This window comes from Patagioenas fasciata, chromosome 6, assembly GCF_037038585.1.
Source record: "Patagioenas fasciata isolate bPatFas1 chromosome 6, bPatFas1.hap1, whole genome shotgun sequence".
NCBI classification, from domain to species: Eukaryota; Metazoa; Chordata; class Aves; order Columbiformes; family Columbidae; genus Patagioenas; species Patagioenas fasciata.
In genome coordinates this window covers 132,635-144,781 of record NC_092525.1, presented here as the reverse complement: position 1 = coordinate 144,781, position 12,147 = coordinate 132,635, and the positions used below count along the sequence as shown (strand labels likewise).

General features: G+C 53.7%; 1 long non-coding RNA gene across 1 annotated transcript; it reads left to right on the top strand.

The window, feature by feature from the left end:
• Window positions 1–8,816: 8,816 nt before the first annotated feature.
• Window positions 8,817–11,040, top strand: LOC139828169 (uncharacterized). The gene is made up of 3 exons (XR_011739531.1): window positions 8,817–9,514; window positions 9,697–9,785; window positions 10,705–11,040. It is a non-coding gene; the product is annotated as an uncharacterized lncRNA (long non-coding RNA).
• The last annotated feature ends 1,107 nt before the right edge of the window (window positions 11,041–12,147 follow it).

Here is a 12,147-nt window from a genome sequence, read left to right as displayed (position 1 = left end):
AAGAGAAACAATACCTGTTCCTTTCCCATTTCAAGACGTTATTTTTTACCTTCCTGGTAGCTGTGAGATGATTTGCAATCTTGCGCTAGCATCTGCCTGAAAGAGAACACGGACCCTTTGGGTGCCTCCTCAAGAAATACTTGCTCTATGGTTCTGGCGATGTCCAGGCTTCAAGGGTGGGGCATAGGGGAGTGTAAATCTTAGGGGGCCTCCCGGGATGTCTGCAGGTTTGGGTGACCCGTGGCTGGGACGGGGACGCCGAGGTTGTCAATCTTGCCCTGAATCTCTCGCTCCCTCTCTTGCAGCACCCGAGACCGAATGGAGGAGCAAGTGTACGGGAAGTTCCTGCGCCACGACACAGATCACATTTATCGCTCTCGCCCTGAGAGACCCGGAGAACCAAACCGTTCCCATCGTGCCTTGAAGCAGCCTCTGCTCACGCGCTTCTCCCAGGGAGAAGGCAGAATGGCAGTAGCTCGCCACGTTATACCACAGGGTGCACACTCTGCAGCTTTCAAGCCCAGCTCTGCGTTAGCTCACCCCTGCAATTTTGCACCGCCCACGCAAATTTGAGTTGTCGCTGGTTGTTGCAGCGTTTGGCTTTGGTGAGGACAGCGTGTGTTTGTCAGCAGTTGGTGTAGGGTGGAATCTTGAGGAGAAAGTGATATTTCCGTGCCAGAACTGGTTGGTGTTTGCATGGTATTGTGGTAGTTGTTCCCGCAGGTGATCAGTGCTGGAGTGTTATTGCAGGATGAGGGGATTTTGAAGGCTTGTCTGTGAGATGCACTAGAGGCAGCAGTTGCAAACGAAAGGCTGAGGTGTGGAGAGTTTGTCGGTGGGTTTTGGACAGTTGTCAGTTGAAGAGTTGGTTGTTTGCAGGTGAGGTGTAGAGCAGAGGGTGAAGCTGACTTTGCCTGGGCGGCGCAACTGGATGGGTGTGCAGAGCTGAGGAGAGCGGGCTTCTGCGGGTGACCCTAAAGCTGGAGAACCAGCCAGCGGCAGCTCCAGACAGTCCCGCTGCCGAGCTTGGCTGTGTAGGGCCAGTGCCCTGGGGCACAGGGAGTGTGACCCTCCGCAAGCACCAAACAGCAGGTGAGGACTGTGGGGATTTGTACTGAGCTATGATATCTCTAAGGCATGTGCGAGGGGCCGGGGCCAAGGCAAGGTGGGCTCGTTGTGGGGTGTGGGGAGGTGTCAGCCCCCGGACTCAGCCCCTGTCTGATTGTAGTGCCCTTGGGCTGGTGTAGCTCAGTCCTCTGTGTGTTTCTCTTCAGGTGGAGCAGCGTGCAAAGGAAAAGCAAGGAAGGAGAGGAAGGTGGTGAACCTATGAGGAAGAGTGTAGCGAATCTGGCGTGGACTCACGGTAAGGTGCCATGAGAGACATTTATTATAAACTCAGGTTTGCATTTATACTCGCTATGATGCTTGCTCAAGCATTTGCTCTTTAGCTAAGTTAGACATTACACGAGCGATGTAACTGCCATATACGCATTTTTTTCTATAGTAAGCTGTCCCTCTGTCCCTGATGTATCAGTCCTTTATCCTGTATCTTAGTAGTCATAATTTTTCCCCAAGTAGATGAATATTTTGCAAGCAGCTTTATCTCCAGTCGTTACCTGTTCATATAATTCTCATTCATCTTTGTGCCATGTCTCCAATTGAAATGTACTAGTTGTAGGAAAGTCTAGCACATGATTAGCAATCCATTGTAATAAACTCACCAATCAGACCCCTGATACCTCCTGATTTTGCGTTTGTAGCGCATGTTGAAGGACATCCAGGGTTTGTCTTTGCTTAAGGGATAACTTCCCTCCCATGGTTCCCAATCGCTCACCTTTCGTTGGTGGTGGGCGCGCACTGTCCTGGTTCCCGGTCCTGTTTCCTGGTTCGATTGGGCTTCGCTACCAGAGCGGCTACTGCCTTTATAGGCACGCTGAAAGTCCCTGTTCCAGGGCGCCATTTGTAGCGAATGCGGTACGGACTCTCTTTTAAGGTGCAATGAGAGATGTTTATTACAAATTCAGGCTTGTGTTTATACTCGCTATGATACTTGCTCAAGCATTTGTTGATTAGCTAAGTTAGGCATTACATAAGTGATGTGTTTTGTGTTCCCACCAAAGTCACTGCCATAAACACCTTTTTTGTCTATCACAAGCTGTCCCTCTGTCCTTGATGCATCAATCCTGTATCAACTCCTCTGTCCTTGATGTATCACATAGCATACAGTCCTTTGTTCTTGTATTTTTCCACTAATGCTTGTTCTCATGCTGTTGACTCTTGCAGTTTCTCACGTGCCCGGTCTTCCGTGTACTGACACAGAAGAGCGATCACGAAAGAGGATTGGAGCGCACCTGTGAGTCAAGCAGAGTCAAGAAAGAAGATGACAGTGGTGGACCTGTGAGTGAGGAGGGGACAAAAGAGGAGAAAGGTGATGGAGCTACGAGTCAAGAGTGAGGAGGAAGATGGGCAGGCTGAGCCAGCGAGAAGGAGAATGTATCCTTAAGCACAGGGAACGATCTGTGATTAGTGCGTCCCCCTCCCACCCCTAGAAACCGTGCTCGGGGGTAAAGTGGTAAAATGGGAGCAGGGGCTGTTGGCTGTGTTTTGGGAGGTGGGGGTGGTGAGCAGGGGCTGGGCTCTTGGACTTGGGAGCAGTTAAGGGAGCAGGGTGGTCATCCCTTGGGAGGTGTCTGTCTGCCAGCAGGTAAAGGAGGGGGAAGAGGATCCTGCCGGGGTGAGGGCCTGGCCAGCTCTCCACTCCCAGGGCTCTTGATGCTGGTGTGGTGTGTTGCTGTAAGTGCCAGGGGTGACTGGCAAAGAAAGTCTTTGTGGTGTGCATGCTGGGAAACTGTGCTGCTACGGAGGGGCTGGGTTGGTGGGAAGGCCTGTGCGGGGGGCCGGGGCCAAGGCAAGGTGGCCTTGTGGTGGGGTGTGGGGATGCGTCAGCGACCGGACTCGCCCCCTCGTGTGACTGTACGGGCCTGGGGTGGGTATATTTTTGTTTTCTGTGCATCTCTGTTCGGGTGGAGCAGCTCGCAAAGGTGAAAGCAAGAAAGAAGAGGAAGGTGGTGAACCTACGAGGAAGAGCGATCAAGAAAGAGGATTGGAGTGCATCTGCAAGTCAACAGGGATCAAGAAAGAAGATGACGGTGGTAGAGCTGCGAGTCAGGAGGGATCAAGAAAGAAGAGGAGGAAGGTGATGGAGCTGCGAGTCAGGAGTGAGGAGGAAGAAAATGTCCCCCTTGGGACAGGGACCTCCCTGTAATCAGGACTGCGCCCTCCCACCCCTGGAAACTGCTCAGGGGCCCAGACATCCATGGGAAGGTTGTGTCCGACAACACGAGCCAGATCTTCAGCACTGGCTGCTGTTCAGCTGGGACCAGGGGCTGCTGGTGGGGTTTTGGGAGGCGGGGTGGGTGAGTAGAGGCTGGGCTTTTGTACTCATGAGTGGTTGAGAGAGAGGGCTGGACACCTCTTGGGAGGTGTCTTGTCTGTCTGCCATCAGCTAAAGGAGGGGGAAGAGGATCCTGCCGGGGTGAGGGCCTGGCCAGCTCTCCACTCCCAGGGCTCTTGATGCTGATGTGGTGTGTTGCTGTAAGTGCCAGGGGTGACTGGCAAAGAAAGTCTTTGTGGGGTGCATGCTGGGAAACTGTGCTGCTACGGAGGGGCTGGGTTGGTGGGAAGGCCTGTGCGGGGGGCTGGGGCCAAGGCAAGGTGGGCTTGCTGTGGGATGTGGGGATGCGTCAGCGACCGGACTCACCCCCTATGTGACTGTACGGGCTTGGGGTGGGTGTATTTCTGTCTTCAGGGCATTTCGGTTTGGGTGGAGCAGCTCACAAAGGCGAAAGCAAGAAAGGAAAGTAAGGTTGTGAACTTACGAGAAAGAGTGATCAAGAAAGAGGATTTGAGTTCATGCGGGAGTCGAGGGATCAAGAAAGAAGAGGAGGAAGGTGATGGACGTGCATATTGAAAATGAGAGGGAAGATGGGCAACCTGAAGCATGGAGCAAGGGAATGTCTCCTAGAACAAAGGGACCTTTCTGTAATCAGAGATCCCCCCTCCTACCCTACAAACTGAACAAAGAGGACTGCGAGAGGGAGCGCTCTGACAGGACAAGAGGTATCAGTAAATCTGGCAAGAGGACAGTGGGGGAAGCGCTCTGGCGGATCAACAAGTCTCAATATATGTGGCAAGAGGATGAAGGGGGAGAGTTCACCAGTGGTTCAAAAGTCACCCAGAAAAAGGGGAAGAGGATGTCAAGGGGGGAGCGCTCTGGTCGATCACAAGACTCTCCTAAAAAACACAACAGGATGGTGGTGGGGGGGAATGTCCTATATGGGACAAGGGGTCCCGAGAAATCCAGCAAGAGGACGACAGGGAGGAGCTCTTTAGCAGGCCAAAATCCCACTGAGGAAAGGCAAGAGGACAGCGGGGGAGAGCGCTCCAGTTCTTCAAGTGACTTCCCAGGCAGAAGGCAGGAGCATGGCGGGGCAGGACTGCGGCAGGTCAAGAATTCTCAGTCTGGCAATAGGATGGCGGGGAGGAGCGTTCCAGCGGGAGATGAGCGCCCTGACTAGAGGCAAGACAAGGGTGAGGGAGAGCACTCGGACGTGTCAAGAAGACTCCCCCAAAAAAGTGCAAGAGGAAGGCCGGTGGGGAGAGCAATCCAGCAGATCAGGAAGTCTCAATAAATGCGGTAAGAAGGTGGCAGGTGGGAGCTCCCCAGTGGTTCAAGAGGTCCCAAGATATCCAGCAAGAGAACTGTGAGGGAGAGCGCTCCAACAGGTCAAGCGGTGTCAAGAAATCCAGCAAGACAATGGTGGAAAACGCTCCGGTGAGTCACAAGATTCCCCCAAAAAAAGGCAAGAGAATGGTGCAGGGGAGCACTCTGGTGGATCAAGAAGCACCCAGGAAAAGGGGAAGAAGATGGTGGGGGGGAGCACTCTGGTTGGTCACAAGACTCCCCCAGAAAACACAAGAGGGTGGCAGGGGGAACGCCCTAATGGGTCAAGAGGACCCAAGAAATCCAGCAAGAGGACGGTGAGGGGGAGCGCTCCGGCAGATCAGGAAGTCTCGATAAATGCGGTAAGAGTATGGTGGGTGGGAGGCCCCCAGTGGTTCAAGAGGTCCCAAGAAATCCAGCAAGAGGGCGGCGAGGGGGAGCGCTCTGGCAGATCAGGACGTCTCAATAAATGCGGTAAAAGGATGGTGGGTGGGAGCCCCCCAGTGGTTCACAAGGTTCCAGGAAATCCAGCAAGAGGACGGCGTGGGGGAGCGCTGTGGCAGATGAAGAACCCTCAGTACATCTGGCAAGAGGACGGTGAGGGGGTGCTCTGATGGGTCAAGGTTGCTCTGAAAAAAGCCCAAGAGGGTGGTAAGGAGAAGCTCACCGGTGATTCACGAATCACCCAGAAAAAAGGGAAGAGGACAGTGCGGGGGAGCTCTTCAGTTGTTGAAGAGAATCCCCAGAAAAAGGCAGGAGGATGATGAGGGGGAACACTCTGGCGGGTCAAGAAGTCTCAATAAGTCCGGCAAGAAGACGGTGGGGAGGAGAGCTCGTGTGGGTCAAGAGGTCCCAAGAAACCCAGCAAGAGGACAGCAGGGGCGAGCGCTCCGGCAGATCAGGAAATCTCGATAAATGCAGTTAGAGGATGGTGGGTGTGAGCCCCTCAGTTGTTTAAGACGTCCCAAGAAATCCAGCAAGAGAACTGCGAGGGGGAGCGCTCCGGCAGGTCAAGCGATGTCAAGAAATCCAGCAAGACAATGGTGGAGAACTCTCCGGCGAGTCACAAGACTCTCCCAAAAAAGGCAAAAGAATGGTGCAGGGGAGCACTCTGGTGGATCAAGAAGCACCCAGGAAAAGGGGAAGAGGATGGTGGGGGGAAACGGCCTGGTTGGTCACAAGACTCCCCCAAAAACCACAAGAGGGTGGCAGGGGGAACGCCCTAATGGGTCAAGAAGTCCCAAGAAATCCAGCAAGAGGACGACAGGGAGGAGCTCTTTAGCAGGCCAAAATCCCACTGAGGAAAGGCAAGAGGACAGCGGGGGAGAGCGCTCCAGTTCTTCAAGTGACTTCCCAGGCAGAAGGCAGGAGCATGGTGGGGCAGGACTGCGGCAGGTCAAGAATTCTCAGTCTGGCAATAGGATGGCGGGGAGGTGCGTTCCAGCGGGAGAAGAGCGCCCTGACTAGAGGCAAGACAAGGGTGAGGGAGAGCGCTCGGATGTGTGAAGAAGACTCCCCCAAAAAAGTGCAAGAGGACGGCAAGGGGGAGCGCTCCAGCAGATCAGGAAATCTCGATAAATGCGGTTAGAGGATGGTGGGTGGGAGCCCCACAGTTGTTTAAGGCATCCCAAGAAATCCAGCAAAAGGACAGCGAGGGGGAACGCTCTGGCAGATCAGGACGTCTCAATAAATGCGGTAAGAGGATGGCGGGTGGGAGCCCCCCAGTGGTTCAAAATGTCCCAAGATATCCAGGAAGAGAACTGTGAGGGGGAGCGCTCCGGCAGGTCAAGCGATGTCAACAAATCCAGCAAGACAATGGTGGAGAACGCTCCGGTGAGTCACAAGACTCCACCAAAAAAGGCAAGAGAATGGTTAGAGGATGGTAACAGGCAGCTTTGAGAGCACTCTGGTGGATCAAGAAGCACCCAGGAAAAGGGGAAGAGGATGGTGGGGGGAAACGGCCTGGTTGATCACAAGACTCCCCCAAAAACCACAAGAGGGTGGCAGGGGGAACGCCCTAAGGGGTCAAGAGGTTCCAAGAAATCCAGCAGGAGGACGGCGAGGGGGAGCGCTCCAGCAGGCTGAGATTGTACTAAAGAAAGGCAAAAGGACAGCAGGAGGAGAAACCCAGTGGGTCAAGAGGTCCCAAGAAATCCAGTAAGAGGACAACAGGGAGGAGTGCTCTGGCAGGCCAAAATCTCAGTGAAGAAAGGCAAGAGGACAGCAGGGGGGAGTGCTCCAGTTCTTCAAGTGACTTCCCAGGTAGAAGGCAGAAAGACGGTGGGGTAGCGCTGGGACAGGTCGAGAATTCTCAATCTGGCAATAGGACAGCAGGGAGGAGCATCCAGCGGGACAGGAGCGCCCTGAAAATAGGCAAGACAAGGGTGAGTGAGAGCACTCCGAGATGTCAAGAAGTGTCAAAAAATCTGGTAAAGGATGGCAGGGGGGAGTGCTGTGGATATTCAAGAGACTCCCCAGTAAAAGGCAAGAGGACGGCGCGGGGAAGTGCTCCAGCACGTCAAGATCGCACTGAAGAAAGGCAAGGTCACAGTGGGGGGGAGCATTCCCGTTGTTCCACTGGTTCAAAAGGTCCCAAGAAATCCAACAAGAGAACTGCGAGGGGGAGCGCTCTGGCAAGTCAAGCGGTGTCAATAACCCCAGCAAGGCAACGGCGGAGAGCGCTCTGGTGAGTCACGAGACTCCCCTACAAAGGACGAGAGGATGGTGGAGGGGAGCCCACCAGTGGTTCAAGCAGCACCCAGGAAAAGGGGAGGAGGCTGACGAGGGGCAGGCCTCTGGCGGGCCAAGATCGCTGAGGGAAGGTGCGGGGGAGCTTGCTGGTGGCTCAAGAGACCTCTAGAAAAAGGTAAGAGGGCGGCGGGGGGTGGGAGGGCGCCTCAGCTGGTGAAGAGGAACCCCGAAAACAAGGCAAGAGAATGTTGGTGGGGGGAGCGCTCTGGCGGTTCCAGAGGCTCCCCGAGATCCGCTCAGACGGCAGCGGGTAACGCGGCAGCTCAGCGTCAATCAAAGAAGAACAGGAAGGCGGTTGACCTGCAATTCCAGAGCGAGGAGGAAGACTGGCAACCCGAACGAGGAGCAGCAGAACTTGGCATGGCCTCTGAAATCCTCCTTTAATCTGGGCTCAGGTAAGCTGGAAGCAGGGGACATAGGCTGGGGTTTGGGAGGTGGGCAGGTGAGAAATGATCCGCATTTTTGATCTGCTGAGTGACTGAAGCGCCTGAGAGTTCATTTGGAGTCGTTGCCTTACTTGATTTTACACTGACTTTTGCATTATATTTTAATGACGTAGAATTTTCCGTTTTGACATCGAAACCTAAACTTCTTTGGAAATTCATCCTCTGTCCCTTCAGTCTGAGCTCGTGGCACTTCCACTGTCTCGTGGCCCGCGTTTCAATGTACATTAGATCGCTTCCTGGGCCTTGGATTTTAAGTAATGGTCCGTCACAAGTTTGTTTTTCTTGTCCTTAACAGGCAGCTTTGAGAGCTCTCTAAGGAAAAGTGATATCTTTTTACCTTGTTACTGCTCTTTCCATGTTACGAGCAGCCACCCTCTTTATGATCAGTCTCATGCTTTTCTTCCTTTCTTGCCCAGGTTCAGAATACCAGGAATTCCAAGCTTCAAGTTTCCTGTGGAACATTGCGGGAGACCTTGATAACGTGGCAATGAGGGAGGTGATGAAGAGAAACAATACCTGTTCCTTTCCCATTTCAAGACGTTATTTTTTACCTTCCTGGTAGCTGTGAGATGATTTGCAATCTTGCGCTAGCATCTGCCTGAAAGAGAACACGGAGCCTTTGGGTGCCTCCTCAAGAAATACTTGCTCTATGGTTCTGGCGATGTCCAGGCTTCAAGGGTGGGGCATAGGGGAGTGTAAATCTTAGGGGGCCTCCCGGGATGTCTGCAGGTTTGGGTGACCCGTGGCTGGGACGGGGACGCCGAGGTTGTCAATCTTGCCCTGAATCTCTCGCTCCCTCTCTTGCAGCACCCGAGACCGAATGGAGGAGCAAGTGTACGGGAAGTTCCTGCGCCACGCCACAGATCACATTTATCGCTCTCGCCCTGAGAGACCCGGAGAACCAAACCGTTCCCATCGTGCCTTGAAGCAGCCTCTGCTCACGCGCTTCTCCCAGGGAGAAGGCAGAATGGCAGTAGCTCGCCACGTTATACCACAGGGTGCACACTCTGCAGCTTTCAAGCCCAGCTCTGCGTTAGCTCACCCCTGCAATTTTGCACCGCCCACGCAAATTTGAGTTGTCGCTGGTTGTTGCAGCGTTTGGCTTTGGTGAGGACAGCGTGTGTTTGTCAGCAGTTGGTGTAGGGTGGAATCTTGAGGAGAAAGTGATATTTCCGTGCCAGAACTGGTTGGTGTTTGCATGGTATTGTGGTAGTTGTTCCCGCAGGTGATCAGTGCTGGAGTGTTATTGCAGGATGAGGGGATTTTGAAGGCTTGTCTGTGAGATGCACTAGAGGCAGCAGTTGCAAACGAAAGGCTGAGGTGTGGAGAGTTTGTCGGTGGGTTTTGGACAGTTGTCAGTTGAAGAGTTGGTTGTTTGCAGGTGAGGTGTAGAGCAGAGGGTGAAGCTGACTTTGCCTGGGCGGCGCAACTGGATGGGTGTGCAGAGCTGAGGAGAGCGGGCTTCTGCGGGTGACCCTAAAGCTGGAGAACCAGCCAGCGGCAGCTCCAGACAGTCCCGCTGCCGAGCTTGGCCGTGTAGGGCCAGTGCCCTGGGGCACAGGGAGTGTGACCCTCCGCAAGCACCAAACAGCAGGTGAGGACTGTGGGGATTTGTACTGAGCTATGATATCTCTAAGGCATGTGCGAGGGGCCGGGGCCAAGGCAAGGTGGGCTCGTTGTGGGGTGTGGGGAGGTGTCAGCCCCCGGACTCAGCCCCTGTCTGATTGTAGTGCCCTTGGGCTGGTGTAGCTCAGTCCTCTGTGTGTTTCTCTTCAGGTGGAGCAGCGTGCAAAGGAAAAGCAAGGAAGGAGAGGAAGGTGGTGAACCTATGAGGAAGAGTGTAGCGAATCTGGCGTGGACTCACGGTAAGGTGCCATGAGAGACATTTATTACAAACTCAGGTTTGCATTTATACTCGCTATGATGCTTGCTCAAGCATTTGCTCTTTAGCTAAGTTAGACATTACATGAGCGATGTAACTGCCATATACGCATTTTTTTCTATAGTAAGCTGTCCCTCTGTCCCTGATGTATCAGTCCTGTATCCTGTATCTTAGTAGTCATAATTTTTCCCCAAGTAGATGAATATTTGCAAGCAGCTTTATCTCCAGTCGTTACCTGTTCATATAATTCTCATTCATCTTTGTGCCATGTCTCCAACTGAAATGTACCAGTTGTAGGAAAGTCTAGCACATGATTAGCAATCCATTGTAATAAACTCACCAATCAGACCCCTGATACATCCTGATTTTGCGTTTGTAGCGCATGTTGAAGGACATCCAGGGTTTGTCTTTGCTTAAGGGATAACTTCCCTCCCATGGTTCCCAATCGCTCACCTTTCGGTGGTGGTGGGCGCGCACTGTCCTGGTTCCCGGTCCTGTTTCCTGGTTCGATTGGGCTTCGCTACCAGAGCGGCTACTGCCTTTATAGGCACGCTGAAAGTCCCTGTTCCAGGGCGCCATTTGTAGCGAATGCGGTACGGACTCTCTTTTAAGGTGCAATGAGAGATGTTTATTACAAATTCAGGCTTGCGTTTATACTCGCTATGATGCTTGCTCAAGCATTTGTTGATTAGCTAAGTTAGTCATTACATAAGTGATGTGTTTTGTGTTCCCACCAAAGTCACTGCCATCAACACCTTTTTTGTCTATCACAAGCTGTCCCTCTGTCCTTGATGCATCAATCCTGTATCAACTCCTCTGTCCTTGATGTATCACATAGCATACAGTCCTTTGTTCTTGTATTTTTCCACTAATGCTTGTTCTCATGCTGTTGACTCTTGCAGTTTCTCACGTGCCCGGTCTTCCGTGTACTGACACAGAAGAGCGATCACGAAAGAGGATTGGAGCGCACCTGTGAGTCAAGCAGAGTCAAGAAAGAAGATGACAGTGGTGGACCTGTGAGTCAGGAGGGGACAAAAGAGGAGAAAGGTGATGGAGCTACGAGTCAAGAGTGAGGAGGAAGATGGGCAGGCTGAGCCAGCGAGAAGGAGAATGTATCCTTAAGCACAGGGAACGATCTGTGATTAGTGCGTCCCCCTCCCACCCCTAGAAACCGTGCTCGGGGGTAAAGTGGTAAAATGGGAGCAGGGGCTGTTGGCTGTGTTTTGGGAGGTGGGGGTGGTGAGCAGGGGCTGGGCTCTTGGACTTGGGAGCAGTTAAGGGAGCAGGGTGGTCATCCCTTGGGAGGTGTCTGTCTGCCAGCAGGTAAAGGAGGGGGAAGAGGATCCTGCCGGGGTGAGGGCCTGGCCAGCTCTCCACTCCCAGGGCTCTTGATGCTGGTGTGGTGTGTTGCTGTAAGTGCCAGGGGTGACTGGCAAAGAAAGTCTTTGTGGGGTGCATGCTGGGAAACTGTGCTGCTACGGAGGGGCTGGGTTGGTGGGAAGGCCTGTGCGGGGGGCCGGGGCCAAGGCAAGGTGGCCTTGTGGTGGGGTGTGGGGATGCGTCAGCGACCGGACTCGCCCCGTCGTGTGACTGTACGGGCCTGGGGTGGGTATATTTTTGTTTTCTGTGCATCTCTGTTCGGGTGGAGCAGCTCGCAAAGGCGAAAGCAAGAAAGAAGAGGAAGGTGGTGAACCTACGAGGAAGAGCGATCAAGAAAGAGGATTGGAGTGCATCTGCAAGTCAACAGGGATCAAGAAAGAAGATGACGGTGGTAGACCTGTGAGTCAGGAGGGATCAAGAAAGAAGAGGAGGAAGGTGATGGAGCTGCGAGTCAGGAGTGAGGAGGAAGAAAATGTCCCCCTTGGGACAGGGACCTCCCTGTAATCAGGACTGCGCCCTCCCACCCCTGGAAACTGCTCAGGGGCCCAGACATCCATGGGAAGGTTGTGTCCGACAACACGAGCCAGATCTTCAGCACTGGCTGCTGTTCAGCTGGGACCAGGGGCTGCTGGTGGGGTTTTGGGAGGCGGGGTGGGTGAGTAGAGGCTGGGCTTTTGTACTCATGAGTGGTTGAGAGAGAGGGCTGGACACCTCTTGGGAGGTGTCTTGTCTGTCTGCCATCAGCTAAAGGAGGGGGAAGAGGATCCTGCCGGGGTGAGGGCCTGGCCAGCTCTCCACTCCCAGGGCTCTTGATGCTGATGTGGTGTGTTGCTGTAAGTGCCAGGGGTGACTGGCAAAGAAAGTCTTTGTGGGGTGCATGCTGGGAAACTGTGCTGCTACGGAGGGGCTGGGTTGGTGGGAAGGCCTGTGCGGGGGGCCGGGGCCAAGGCAAGGTGGGCTTGCTG